The sequence below is a fragment of the Crocodylus siamensis genome, chromosome 4 (assembly GCF_052110815.1).
Source record: "Crocodylus siamensis isolate JL-2025a chromosome 4, ASM5211081v1, whole genome shotgun sequence".
Taxonomy (NCBI): Eukaryota; Metazoa; Chordata; order Crocodylia; family Crocodylidae; genus Crocodylus; species Crocodylus siamensis.
The window spans coordinates 157,962,188-157,976,424 of record NC_143398.1 but is presented as its reverse complement, the minus strand read 5'-3'; the positions used below and the strand labels follow the sequence as shown (position 1 = coordinate 157,976,424).

Genomic DNA, 14,237 nt, shown 5'->3' with positions numbered 1-14,237 from the left:
ACTAGCTCCGCGGTCTGCCCTGGCTGTCTTGTGGGCAGGGCTGGTAGCAATGCAAGCAAGTAAGAGTGACCAGCACCCATTTGTCAGCCTCTGTGCATACGACTGTCCTTCCACCGTCATAGAGCACTTGGCTCTGCAGCTGCTGTCCTGTACTTCCAGCACAGGTTCCTTGCATGCAGTAGCATGGATTGCCCATGAGCCTTGGGGTCTCTCTCTGGCCGGTGAATGCAGTCACCTCTGGTGTGGAATGAGGCCATGCAGTGATAGCTTGGGACAGAGTGTGGGGAGCCCAGAAGGCCACAGAACTGGCTGGGGGAGTCTCAGTGGAGGGAAGGGAGTTGCCAGGGTGGAGATCTGAACTGGGGCCAGGCTCGATCTCCTGTGGAAATGGGCAGGGGCAGAGTGCGCTGAGCTGGGGAGTCGCTGGGGTAATCTCACCTGTCTGGCGATGACAGTGCCACAGTGTGTGCCACCCGGACAGTGGGCTCAGCTGCCATCTCCAGCATTTAGCTAAGTGGCCCACTGTGGGCACCAGGCCTCAAGTAGCAGGGCCCCAGCACGTCCAGACCCAGGCAGGGGGCTTTCCTTTTCCTTGTCACCCGCTGTCTCCCAGAGAGTGGGTGGTGAGTGAGTCACCTGGCTTCACGCCCCCAGTCCTTCACACCCTGCCAGAGCAGGGCATTGCTGGAAATGCCCTCCCTACCCCTGTCCTGCATGTATCAGCCGGGTCGTAGGGGCTCCTGGTGGATACACCAACCCATCAATCAGGGGCTGAGGCCTCTGCACCGCCCCCTTCTCCATCTTCAGCTGAGTTTCCGGTCCCTCACTGGCAATTAATAGACAAGAACAACAGTGCGCCTTGCGCCCAGACAAGTGAGAACGCAGCTGTCCTAGTGCCATGGGGGCTAGCCTGGGGCGGGTGGGAAGCAGGTACAGGGTGGGGGTGGTAGGGTGCCACGCAGGGCACCGGTGTCTCCTAGCTCCTGGAGGAAGGAGGCTACCTGCCTCTTGGTGCCTTAACCCTGGGCTCAGCTTCTCAGAGGGGGAGAGGTAGCCAGCACTGAAACAGAGATTTGTTTTTTTTCTTTCCTTCTTCCCCTTTCCGCAGTCAAGCAGAGTTAACCCCTTGCAAGGCACTGTCTGCCGGATTCATGGTCTCATTTGGCTCGGGGCCTGCCATGGGCAGACACTGGATCCCGCCTCAAGCTCCATATGGCAAGTGCAGGGGTGTGGGACCAGTCTGTACCGCGCATCTCAATTGGCTCTGTGCCCACCATGGGTTCTAGCCAGCATGACTGGCAACTACCAGTAACTTCCCGAGGGCACCCCGCCCAGCAGGGCCAGTCGCACCGTTCCCCAGGCCTGGATTGGGGTCGCTGTCTAGACCAGGACTTAGTGTCTCAGATGCTTTGCTCTGGTTTGAGCTCAGCCTGTGGGCTGGGGGCCGGGCTTTGAGTATCTCCACTGGAGAGGGGGTGCTACGGTGGGACGTTTCCTCCTCCAGCTGGTACTGGGCTTAGAGGCCGTGTCTGCAGCCTGAAGTTGGCTGGTACTAGGAGCGGGGCGCCAGATCCCACCTCCTGTGTGGGAGAGGAGCATAACCCAGCGAAGATCAGATAAGGGGCAGGGAGCGCGTGTGCGTGCGAGGCTGGGGGAGAGGATTTCCTTTGATAAGGAAAGCCGTGCCACAGAAGGTGCAGGCACAGGCAGGTGCCCCCAGGCCCCCAGCGTGCAGGGGAGCGGGCCCTGTGGGGCTGGCCGTGGAGCACTGGCGCTGGGGCCTGGCCTGGGGGCCAAGGCTGCGTCTGGCAGAGCGCTGGAAGGAGCACGGGATGGGATGGGACTTCCTGGGTCACGGAGTCCAGAGCGCTGCTAACGTGGGCGCCACATCACAGGGTCCCTGCACGGCTGGGAAGGAGGCTGGCACCCAAGATGCCCCGATGGGGACTGGCCGACTCCTGGGCACTGCGGCTAGGAAAGTGGGCCCAGCTGCTCCCACACCGAGGTCCTGTCTGCTGCGCCCGACGGCTAAGGGGCCCGATGCTGTTTAGGGGCATCCTCCCTGCAGCCTCCTGGGGCCCTTTGACAGGTAGGGAAACTGAGGCAGGGCACGAGGTGACTGCAGGTGTAGGGGTCCAGCTGGGGTGCGAACCGAAGCGTCCTCACTCCCACCCTGAGCCACCGGCTTCCCTCCCTCCCCAACTCCCCCTTCACCGCCCCCCTTTCGAAAAAAAAAAAAACAAAACCAAAAAGAATGAGCTGCCGCTTTAAGAAGCCCCTCCCCTCTTCTCCCCTCCCCTCCCCTCCGGCGGTCTAGACACTTCAAAGGGTTACTCGGCAGCGTCGGGGCCCGCCCCCCGCGCGCCATTGGCTGGCTGCGGGCAGGGGGCGTGTCCACGCGCGGCCCATTCCCCCCCCGCCTAGTGTAAAGTTTCAGCCGGAGCACATGACGGGCAATGGCTGCTGCCGCCCCGTGCTGAGCGCGCGCCCCGCCAGCGCCGCGTGCCACTGCCCCGCGCCGCCGCCGCCGCCGCCGCCGCCGCCGCCGCCGGAGCGAGGCCCGGGGCTGGGCCGGGCAAGATGCGGCCGCGGGTTACACCCCCCGCGGGAGCCTGAGTCGCGCAGGGCCCTGGAGGCGCCTGCTCCTTTCTCTGCAAGGTAAGTCCCGGCGCCGCCCGCCGTCTTCGCAAACTTTCCCCTGGGTGCGCTGGGGGGGGCGCTTCCTGCGGGGTGAGGCTGGAGGGAGGGAATCTCTCCCCTCTCCCCCCCAGACTCCACATCCGAGTGCACATTGCAGACCCCCCTCCCCCTTGCACCCTGCCAGTTTGTTTGGATTTGCTGCAAATGCAGCCCAGGTTCCTCTCCCCAAGTGACAGGCCTCGCTGTTCCGGTCACTCAGGCGCTGTGACCATAGATGGGGGGGCTGGGGGGCAGGTGGGGGGAGGCACGCTGCTATTGTGCTGCTTGGGGAGGGGGGAGTGAGCGCGGCTGGGGTGGTTTTTCGAGAGGGAGCATGCATAGCTTGATCCCCGTGTCCTGTGCCCCCCTCCCCCAAGCCTGAAGTGTTCGGATCCAACTGTTGCAGCAAGTTTTGTGGCTGTGCATTCCCAGCTGTCACCCCCTCCCCATGCTCCCCTTCCTGGCTGTATCCTGACGGGGTGGGGGTGCTGGTGTGGTTAATAGCCTCCAGGGGCTTTTCGGAGGTAGTGTTTGGTTCTCTCTCAGCCCCTTTCATCCACTGTCTCCTCTGGTCTCCTCTCCTTTGGCTTCTCTGGAATTTGGGGGAGGGTAAGTATAAGTAGCCCTTTTTCTGGGAAATCCCAGGCTTTCCATCAAGCTCTTCATTTCCATGCAGACACCTTGCGATGCATTGGAGCGTCTTGGTTGAGTGCTTCTCCAGCTGGCTCCCCTTTCCCAGCTAAGCGCTTTTGCAGAGAACTTTTTTGCTCTTTTATTCTCCCCCCCACCCTTTAAGGCCCTGTCCAGCCGTGAGCCATTGCTGCGCCTCGACGTGCTTCCCCTTTTGCTGGTGTTACGTGAGGTTAAGTGGTGGGGAGCTCCTGCTGCTCTGCCTTGGCCAGAGCTACAGCTGTGGGTGTGGTGACACGGGGCCTCTGTGCTTTTGAAGGTTTCGAAGCGCCGTTTTTGTTGGTGTGTCACTTTCCCCACCTCGGCATGATCTTTAAATGGCCTGACGCTGCTTTCCAGAGGTGCCTGTGCAGTGATGCAGGGGACCCTGACGCTTTCTGTGATTGTGCTGGTAGGGGAGTTGTGGACAGATAGGCAGGGTGCAGGGCAAGGAGGGCTTGCCCCTTTAGGATGAAGTTTTGGAGAAGGAAGAGCTGTTGGCCTGATGAGCAGAGGAAACCCCATAACAACACTTCTAAATGAATCCAGCAGGGTTCACAGGACTGTGAGCAGGGAAGCGGTGCTGTGTGTCTACAGTTAGTTGGATCTGTCTGAGGCTGGGCCTGTGCAGCAGCTGACAGTGGTGGGGATCTGAAGTGGGAGACATGAGGATTTTTGCTGGACCTGTGGCTGGAGGCACTGGGGTCTTCTTGCTGGCAGCATTGCTGTTTGGCTGGGCGATGTTCTGATCTTGTCCTGCGTTGGGGTTGACAAGTGCTGTGCGGGCCAGGCAGCTGGATGGTTCCTGTCCCAAAGAGCAGTGACATGGTGTGGAGTAGACTTTGGGCTGGTCTGGGGAGAGCTGCCTTCCCTGCTGCATGCCCCCTGGGTGCCAGGCATGAGAGCATGGGTCTGTGCTCCGTTTATCTGCAGGATTATTTAAGGGGTTGGATTGGGCTGCATCTCAGGAGCACGGTCGTGGGGAATCGGGTTTGTGTCGCTTCCTGGCACAGCTCAGTGCTAACCTGCCACCGGAGGAGGTAATTCTCCCAGGAGGAAGTAATCTCTCTCTGCAGATGGCAATCCACTGGCGCAGCTACAAACAGCGCAGGGGAAAGAGGAAGGGGGGGGGGATTGTCCTCCTGCCCCACCCCCTCCACTTGCTGCCTCCCCCAAGCTCCCACGTGGGGTTGATCCTTCCCTGAGTGCAGGATGATACTTGTGTGATTGCAACCGTTGTGTACAGGGAGCCTGGCCAGGTGCTCCAGCCTGCATTTGAGAGATGGAGGGGCCTTGGATGTGATCTGGGCCCTGGGCTCTGGCCCTGCTGCTTGCCAGCTAAAGTGAGTAGCCTGGCCCAGTAGGTTCATTGCCAGAGGGAGTCTTGCTGAGACCAGGGAGCTGACTTCAGCAGTGCCCAGCGACTCTGCCGGGTCCTCAGGTCTCACAACAGCTTCCCCTCTCCTAAGGTTCTGACCTGCTAAACAGAGGCTGGTGACTGTGCCATGGGTCAGGGCTGAAGGAAATGGGCGCAGGGCTAGAGCAACTGCCGCAGGGAAGGCACACGCCCTGCAAAAAGCTGTGGTTGGCGTCCTTGTCCTGCCTGAAACAGGTGGGCATGGGGGGCATTCGGCCTCCTGGGTCACGGAATTGGGTTGCCCTGAGCAGGCCTCCCCACAGCATAATCCATTGCCCTTTCTTAGCACCAGGACTGTTTCAGGCAGCTTGATGTTGGCGTTAGCAATGCCCCTGAGGTCCTGATGGGGAAATTGGAGCACAGAGAGAGCAGGGCATTTTGGAAAGCTACACTGTGCTGGCTTGGTGCTCTGTTGCCCAGTTGACAACTCATGCAGCACAGTAGGCTCCTTAGGGTGTAATTCTGCAGCCCAGATCCTGATATTGATGGCAGGTACCAGGGCACAGGTGCCTGTGAGCTGTGCAGGGCTGTAGGAGGGGTAGATTGGAGGAGTGACATATAAGCTGCATAGCTGGCTGTTTCTTGCCGAGCCGCTCAGCAGTGAAAGAGTTAATGTGATTGCTGGCATTGGAATTATCATTAGGTTTCCAAGTGGGCTCCCTGACTCTGTCCAGGGATGCTGGGAAGCCAGGCTCTCTGCAGACTCAAGCAGGTATCTCAGCCTCAGGGCTATATCTCGGAGTGCACCTTGCAGCAGCTGGAGCTGGGAGCACATTGTATTGCTGTGGGGGAAGCAGGGATCATGGCCTGTGAGCAGGGATGGGGGGTGGAGTCCACCAAAGAGTGGCTGGCCAGAGGGTCTGGGTGTTGAGTCAGAGGTCAGGGTCCTGTGAAATTATCTGCAGCTAGTTCCTTGGTGCAGGGCATTGAGAGAGTGCTGGTATTGGGTAGAGTCTTTTTTTGCCAGAGCCTGGCAGTGTCTGTGTGGCTTTTCTTCAGGGTCCCACTATATGAGCTCCTAGATTGCATGGGGCACCTTTTCCTAGCCCTGGGCACCACTTGGGGCTTGCCTTCTTGTCATACCCTGGCAGACGCTTCTCCTTCCCTCCTCCTGTGGAGGAGTCCTGAGTGGGTGTGTGAACAGGCGAGTCTGTCTGCTTCCTTCCTGCAGGTGGGCCAGCCCTGTTCCTGTAATATTGACACTGCACTGGCCAGAGGCGGGTGCCTTCTGGGCTTGGGGAAGTGACTGGTACTGATCCCTGTTGGGCCTGGGTGCCTTAGAACAGCATTTCTCAACCTTGTTAGACTCCCCTTGGAAAATGTCAGCTCTTAATTTTCATTCTTGTTTTTCTTTTGACCACAAAATATAAGAGCCATTCTTCTGTTGCAGAGGACTTGGGAAGACCACAGTAAGTCAGAACGGTTTTAACGCTATGAATTCCCAGTTGAAATCTCTGGGTTTGTCTTATAAATCATTTTTGTACACCTAACAGTGCTCATATTGCATGGCACCCTTGAAAGAGCCTCAAGGGACCCCAGGGGGCTGCAGCACCTCAGTTTAGAATCACTGCCTTTGAAAGTCCCCTTAGATTTCCGGGTGGGGGTGGCTCTGATCTCTCTCTGCCCAGGCAGGTTGGGATGGCGGGCGCGCTCTGAGAGCTGCCTGCGGTATCAGGCCTAGCTATTCTTAGCTGCTGTCCCTTGGGAGTCTCTTGACTCTGACCTTTGGGCCTGTTCCCTGTGTGGGGATTTAACTCTCTCCATTCTTAGATGGAGGGTTGGAGACTTGTTTCCTCATCCCTGGTCCTTGTGCAGCTACCAGGACCCAGCTGTGAGCCCTGTTCCTCCTGCTTAAAGGTCACCAGCACTAATCCCTAGGCTCATCTACCTCCCAGTGCTGTGGAAGGAACCCTGGAGTCCTGTCTCCCTGCCCCTAACCATCAGGCCCCACTCCCTCTACTCCTTGGCACTGGGAACAGCTGTGCCTGTCCCTTCAGCTGCGCCCCAGTGCCATGTTATGAGCATGCCCCTGTCTCGGAAGAGTATTGCTGGTCATTGACTGAGCCAGACACCCCATGGATGGTCTGTTGTGGGAGGGCAAAGCTAAACCGCTGTGTCCTTAGTGTGGTGAGCCTTGTACCTCAGGGTCCTGTTTGGGCTCCCTGGGTGGGTCTGTGTGAAACCTGGTGAGAGAGCCCAGCTTCTAGTGAGAAAAAGGCACCAGTCCATGTGCCAGGAGAGGGCTGTGACCTTGGGCACTGCTGCAGGCAGCAGGCCAGCTTTGAGGCAGGTCCGGTGGTATTAACTGGTCAGCCCAGGACTGGAGTGGTATATAGTTAGTTGTAGGGGCGTCTATAGCATTGGGCCAAGGGAACATGGGCTTACCTCTCACTGTGAGTAGTCGGTACTGAGGCTGGCGGCTTGTTTGACATGGGCTTGTACCGTGAGCTGGTATGATAGGTGCCTTCTGGTTCCTGCCCGGGAGCTTCAGTAGGCTGGACCCACGTCCTCTGCTTGGCAGGCGGGAAGATGCCCAACTCCTACTGTGCCCTGTTGGGGCGGGGGGGAACCTGGCGAGCACATCCATGGCATTGCCTCTGGTGGGGTACAGTTTGTGACCTGGTGATGGTTAGGATGGGAAAGGGCTTGAACTACAAGCCTCTGAGTCCTCAGTGCTCTCACCATGGGTGTGAGGAGGCCAAAGGATGAAGGCAGAAATTCCCATGGTGGGGGATGCTCCAGGACTCCAGCAGTCCTCCCAGCATAGGCATCTGTCTGCATCTCCCACCCCGTGGGCACTTAGCACTTAAGATCCAGGAGGGTGTCTCTAGGTGGGCAGTTTCCTCCCTCTGGCTGCTCTTTGCTGGTGTTGGGGAGCATGGATGAGGACATGCCAGCACAGAGGGATCCTGCTTGCCAGGGTGGGAATCGGGAGAAGGGGCTAAGCTAGGGCCCCTATGGTTCATTGGCTCTGTCTGGGGCTCTCAGCATGGCTTACCGCCTTCCCGCTGTAACCAGAGGGCCCAGTCTGCTGTTGGTCTGGGACAGACCCATCCCTGGGCCTGAGGCTCTGGGGGACGGGTACAGTGCTGGCTTTGAGGAAGGTCTGCTTGCAGCGCCTGGGTGAAGGGCTCTGATTAATCGCTAGTAACCCCAGTGCTGGGGGGCGGGAGAGGTGCAGATGCCCTCCCCCACGGATGATGAGGAGCCGCTTGTGCCATATGTCATCTGCAAGGCAATTTTCTTCTAGATTTGCAATGAGGTGCTGGCCTCTGCCCTCTATGTCAGCAGATATTAATGACCTTGAACCAGGTGACTTGCAGTCATGCTGGGTCCTTCTCCTATCACTGGCAGGGCCACTTGGTTTCCAAAATGGAGCTGAGTGCCGCTAGCTAGGATGTGTTGTGGGGTGCTGGGGAAGGTGACTAGGCATGGGTACAACAGCCTGCCATGACTCTGGGTGGGGGCTGCTCAGGCCTGACTGCCCCTGAGATGCTGCATTCCTGCTGGAATCCCTTGATCTGCTCACAGAGGATTTCTCTAGATAAGGATGTTAAAGCCAAATGATAGCATGGAGCGGGGGAAGGGCTGTCCCTAGGTCCCTCTGAGCAGCCTCTCCCTTCCTTCACCCCAGTGGAGGAGACCAGTGAGGAGCATTTGTGCTGGCTTGTAGGGAGAGATCCCTCTACTCGGTGCCTGTGTGAGGGGCTATGGGCTGCTCTGGGGCACTGTGGCATGAAGGTCACTTTGCTCCCTGGCTCTTGGCAAGCACTAGTGGGTGAGGGCACCTTCCTCTTTTCTGAGAAGTAGGACAGGATCTGCTGCCAGGTGCAGACAGGCAGAGAGGTTGCCTGCTTACAGCTGTGTGGTGGCACAGCTGAGAGCAGCCAGCTCTAGAGGGGTGTGGACCAGGTACCTAGGGCAGCCCTGCCCATGGGAACTCTTCCCTTAGGCCACGGCTGAGGGGCTGGGACAGCTTGTGAAGCAGGAAAAGCATGTGTATCCTCCTTCCCTGCCCTGTCCCACCCCCTTGAATGCCCCTGCCCTGGCACTCTCCTGGCTGCTGGGTTGTGTGGGTCTGCAAGCTCCTCCATTGGTCAGGTTCACCCATGCCCACTCTGTTTGACCTTGTGGCCTGTTCAGGGGCCAGCAGTCATGCCAGCCTCTCTGCATGGGAGGCTTTGTCAGTGGCCTGCGTCACACCCATCCCAGGAGCCAAGGCTGAGCTGCGCATGGATCCTTCTCCCTAGCTCTCTGTCCCCTGTGCTCTCTGTGCTGCCTTCTAGAGTCCCAGTAGGAGCTGTGCCCACTGCTGCTTGCCGACTCATGTTCCTGCCCTGCGTGGGTGTCAGCGTGACAGCTTGGGTGGAGCAGGTGCCTGGCCCCTGGCCTGCAATGTCAGGATGTGCTACCCCAGGTGCATCATGGGCTCCCATGAGTGAAAAGGGCAGGAGCTGCGAGGGCACAGAGCATGCTGCCTGCAGTGCTGGCACTCACCAGCCTCTGCTCTATTTATAACTAGGAGCCATGTTTTGTTGCTATGCTGCCATTCTCCTCTTGTTCCCTCCCTCTGTGCCCAGGGCAAATGATGCCCATCCTTTGTCCAGGTCCCAGTGGGACCCACCAAGCAGCAGACCTCTAGGGAGGGGCAAGAGCTTGCTGCGCTTGGAGCCAGGCAAGGGAGCCAGGACTCCTGGGTTTTGTTCTTGATTATGGCAGAGAACTTGGGTTTTGTGGTTAGGGTGGGGGGCTGGGACTCTGGGCTTTTTCCCACTCTGTGGGAGTAGGGCACTTGCCAGTCACTCCCCACCCTTGTGCTTTAGCTTATTTATAAAAATAGGACTGCTCTGTCTTGCGGGGGTGGGGGGAGGGTGTTGGTGGCATCCAGGTTACTTGTGGCTGCAGGGGGGGCGGGGTTCATGTGGCAAGAGATGCTGGGTGCTGCTGTGCCTGCCCATGCAGCAGTGGGAGGGTGTCACTGTTATCTGCAGCCCCCAGCCCTTCCTATCCAGCTGGACTGGGGCCATGCTTGTCCGTACACAACCTGAGGCAAAGCCCCATCAAGTGCCGCGCCACTTGGAGCAGGATCTGCCCCAGAGCCTCCTTGACTGAAGCCTGGGCTGCTTCCCTGAGGAGGCTAGCCTGACATGGGCCCCTTCCTCCCCACCCCACTGTGCTGGGGAGTTGGGTGGGGGGGCAGGTCAGGCCTGGTGACCAGCAGCCCCATGTCCCTGGGTGTGCTGGCTGTGGGGTGGATTCCCCGTATGCTGGCTGGCTGGTAGGGGGAGGGGCTGGGGCTGCCACGAGTGGAATTGCCCTTGAAGTAAATGAGAGGTGAGTAAATAAGCAAGTCCATTAACAGGAGGCAATTGTGCCGTCCCTGGAGAGGAGATGAAGTAATTACGTGGCCCCCGCCCCTCCCCCCGTGCCGGCCGGCTGCTCGGAGCCCAGGCAGCGTGGAGAGGAGCTGTAATCACATTTACGGTGACAAATGTGCTGATTAAAGAAAATGGGTTAATCTCTCCCGCAGCTGGAGGCGGCTTAGCGCAGGGGGGTGGGTCGGGGTGGCCCAGTGCAGGGAGGGGTGGGGCATTGTGCTTGGCACCTGCTCTGACGGGGGTGGGGGGGCATCCATGGGTCGGAGCCCCTCGCTGGAAGCAGAGCAAGTGGGGGAGCCCTGGGGTCAGGGTTGGGCTCTGCTGCCTGGGTGACCTTGGAGTGGCAGCTGCTCCATGGATCTATTTTCCTGGTAAGGCATGCCTGTGTGGTGGCAGGGATGCTTGCAGGACCTGGGTGTGCCCATGATCTCGTTCGAGTGTATCCCGTCATCTGTGCAGCACGGTGCCACGGCTAGCAGCACTGTCTCCAGATCCTGTGCATCTGTGCTGCTGGCTCAGTTTCTAACTTGCTCTCTCCCCTGTCTCAGGCGGTGTCTGTCCGTGGTCTCGGCTCAACAGAAACAGGCCACGCAGCCCATTCCTCACCTCCCCAAGCTCCTAGCTCAGGTTAGCAGCTGCTCCAGACTCAGCAGTCAGTGCTAAGTGGTTGGGGGTGGAGGATGCTCAGTGTCTGCTTCTCTGGCCTGGGGCGTGTCGCCTGCAGCTGGGGTCATAGCTCTGAGTCCCAAGTTCCCCTGCCTGCTCTAGTGCCCTGCTCTAGCCAGAGACCCGGCAACTCCTGCCACACCTGCATATGGGTGGGAGGGACCCTTGCCCTGTGCAGGAGGGTTTGCCAGATTTCCTCCATCCCAGCAGTCCTGTTTTTCCCTGCGCCCCTCTGCACCATGTGTACCATGTCCTGTATGGGGAGAGAAGAGCCTTGTACCTGGTTCTGGCTGGAGGCCTGTCCTATGTAGGGGTGGGGCAAGCAGAGGGGTTTACATTGCTTTTCATTTGCTTGTGGGCTTTCTTGATTCCCCTGCCCCTGCCCTAGCAAAGAGACTGAGGGCAAAGCAAGTTAGGACTGAGGCTGAAGGGGAGGGAGGTAGAGGCTAGGACTCAGGGGGGTGGGGGGGCACAACAGATGGACCTGGCTTCAGTTCTCGGTGCTGCCACAGACTCCCTGTGTGGCCCTGGGTCTTTTGGGACTCTAAACTCCCCCCACCCCCACATCAGGCTGATGCCCTCGGTTTCCCTGTGTGGGTGTGAGTCTTGGATGTCTGGGGGGTGGGAGTTGGTTGCTGCAGTAGTAGGATGAGGGCACTGGCTGTAGAAGGAAGTAGAACCCAGGAGTCTGGACTCCAGGAGGCATCACGAGGCTCTGATCCCCTTTGCCTTTCTGGAAAATGTGACCTGTGAAAAAACTTTGGAAATAAGAGCCACTGAGCTGCCCCCACCCACCCCCCACCATACAGGGCCTGCCACCCACATGGGACTCAGCTGAGCCTGTGCTTCCAGCCGGGTCTTCTCTGGGCTGGGCCTGCAGCAGCTGCAGCTGACTCTGGGTTGTCACTGAGCCAGAAAGGCTTGTCTGGGGCACGCCGTTCCCGGTAGGCTGTTCCCAGGGCAGCGAGGCCGACCTGAGCGTCAAGCACTGAGAACAAACACCAGCCTGTTGCGCAGCCTCTGTGTTGCAACTGTGGGGCTGCAGCTGGGCCTGGCATTGTGCCCACAGCTGTAGACCTGCACCTGCTGCCACTGGGTGGAGCAGGCAGTGGCCACCTGCGCCTAGGGAGAGGTATGTCTGGGACACTACAGCTCCCAGCATGCCTCAGCAGTGGGGAGGCTGTAGAGATTGAGGCAGACTGTGGCATGCTGGGAGATGTAGTTTTCCTTCACCATGTCCAGCCACATTCAGAGCTGCAGCTGGAGAAGGAACTGGATTATAACCAAGCCATGTTCCCAGCCTGCGTCCTGTGGCTCAGGGGTGCTGGTGTGAAAGAGTGCAGAGTTGTGCTCTGTCTCACTCTGGCATGGGTGGCGCTGTACTCTGCCCCCTTGAACTGGGTGTTGTGGGCTTTCCCCAGGGAGCCGGGGCTCTGTGGTTCCCACTTGCGAGGCAGGGATACTGCCCTGGGTTTCTAGGGTGGGGGTAGCTTGTGCCACCTCTAGAAACTCCTAGACCTGCTTTCAGATTAATGATGTCATGGTAATGCATAGAACGGGCTCCCCCAGCCTCCAGTTGGAATAGCTCTGTTGTGGGTGTTGTAAGCACGGTGCCTCCCCCGCCCCCAACCCCAGGGAGAGTGCAAGGTTGAAGCTGAGAACTAAAGGACCCCTCTTCAAGTCCCCTCGCAGTTTTATATGGTGAACTGATGCGTAAGTGGGAATCGGACATTAGTCTCCCTGTTTCCCATCCAGGAGCTACCTTGCAGGAAGCCTCTCTGGAGGAGTGAGGGGCATCGGACATAGCTGCCCCGTCCTTGTGAACGTGACCCCGCATGGCTAGCTTTGGTCTGGGGAGTCTTGACTGTGGCCGGTGCTTTGGCTCTGTCTGGTTTAATTTGGGTTCCACTGGAAAGGGGCCCATGGAGCAGCCCCTGGGGTCAGAGTATGGCTAGCTGGTGCCATGTGGGAGAGGAGCAGAGGGTTCCACGTGGGTGAGGCAAGCCCTGTGATGAGCCTGGGCTGTGCGCTGGGTCTAACAAGCAAGGCTGGGCCCGGCTCGGCAGGCAGGATCCCAGTCCTGGAGCACAGAGGAGCCCGTTCCAGAGAGGAGGTGGCTGGATGCCGGGGTGGTGGGAACAGTTCCCTGTGCAAGTGGGCGTGGGGGCAGGGGCGGAGGGGAGCGGTTACACTCAGATTTAAAATAGCAGCTCAGGCCTCAGCCGTGCAGAGAGACCTGGGAAGTGACTGAAAAGCCAGGGATAGAATGGGCAGCTGCAGCTGTGGGCTGCCTTTCCCCCCGCCTTGCCTCCACACGGCCCGAATGCCTGCCTGCTGGCTCTGCTGGGGCCCTTCAGCCCCAGCCTGCAGCCCCTGCCCTCCCAGGCCCTGGGCCTGAAGCTGTGGGTCACGTCAAGTTGTTTTGGGTTCTTGCTGCCCAGTGAAGACTATCTGCTGCCTGGCTGGCTCTGTTTTTTGGGTCCTAAGCAAGCTTTTCTCCATCAGAAGATGGAGGGGGGCTGCAGTTTTTCCCAGCAATAACTAGCTGCTGGTGGGGGTGTGGGTGGGGAGCACCTGTTGTCAGCAAAGAATGGAGCGTCTCGGCGAGGAGGGTGTAATCGGAGCAGCACATTCTTGGCAGTAATTGTAGCCGGGGAGGCTCAGGCCCACGACAGGTGGAATTTCATTTCATAGCTTAAACCTCAGCAGGCGGGTGGCTGGGGGCCTAGGCACGCTGGGGTTGGGGCCAGGGGTCTGTGCCATGGGGTTGGCCGAGGCTGGGTCCTTCACTGTGGAGTTGGGGGCTGGAGCTCTGTGCTACACTGGGAAAACAAGAACCTGGGTACTTCTCAATTGCTTTCTACTCGTGTTCTGGGGTTGCTAGAAACCTTTGCCCTCCATGCCATTTTCCACCTGGATGGGATCTGGAGGGTGATGCCTGCTCAGCACAGCAGGTGCTCAGATGGCATTGGGCAGGAGCAAGGTGCCCTCGTGCAACAGTAACAGCATCTTTTACTTGCTGTGCTGTCTTAGGCCCCACACCTCTTCCAAGAGTTGCACTGGCATGGGCTGTACCACTCCTCCCAAGGTATTTGTGCTAGTCTGTATTGGAGTCAGGACCAGTTCACTGGCGTGGTGGTGGGAGGGGAAGAGGGTGTCTGGCTTGGGGAGTGGAGAAGCAGCTGTGCTCTAGAGCTGCCCCACAGGACAAAAGCCCCTGAATCCCTGGCAGGCTATAACTGGTTAAGGGGGTGGAGGAAGGGTGGTTTATTTCTCTGTGCAAGTTACCATTAGCTTGTTGCAAACCAGCGTGGTTCAAGAGTTGTACGAGTGGACAGAGCCACCTCTGCCCCAGCCACGTGTTGACCCTTGGCACCCTGTGCATAAATAAGTCAAAGCCTGGATGTGCCTTCACTGCCCACTGGAGC

The 14,237-nt window shown here is 58.8% G+C and overlaps 1 protein-coding gene across 3 annotated transcripts in view; it reads left to right on the top strand.

Moving 5' to 3' along the window:
• The window catches only part of RARA (retinoic acid receptor alpha), a 110,050-nt gene that overhangs the window by 18,047 nt on the left and 77,766 nt on the right, over positions 1 to 14,237 (top strand). Inside the window, exon 1 of one of the 3 annotated variants that reach the window (XM_090044468.1) lies at positions 2,440 to 2,658. The exons of 1 other annotated variant lie outside the window; for it this stretch is intronic. The gene's annotated coding sequence lies outside the window, so the exon portion shown is untranslated. Of the gene's footprint in view, positions 1 to 2,439; positions 2,659 to 14,237 lie in introns of those variants that run through there. One more of the 3 variants, XM_090044465.1, reaches the window with a different exon arrangement.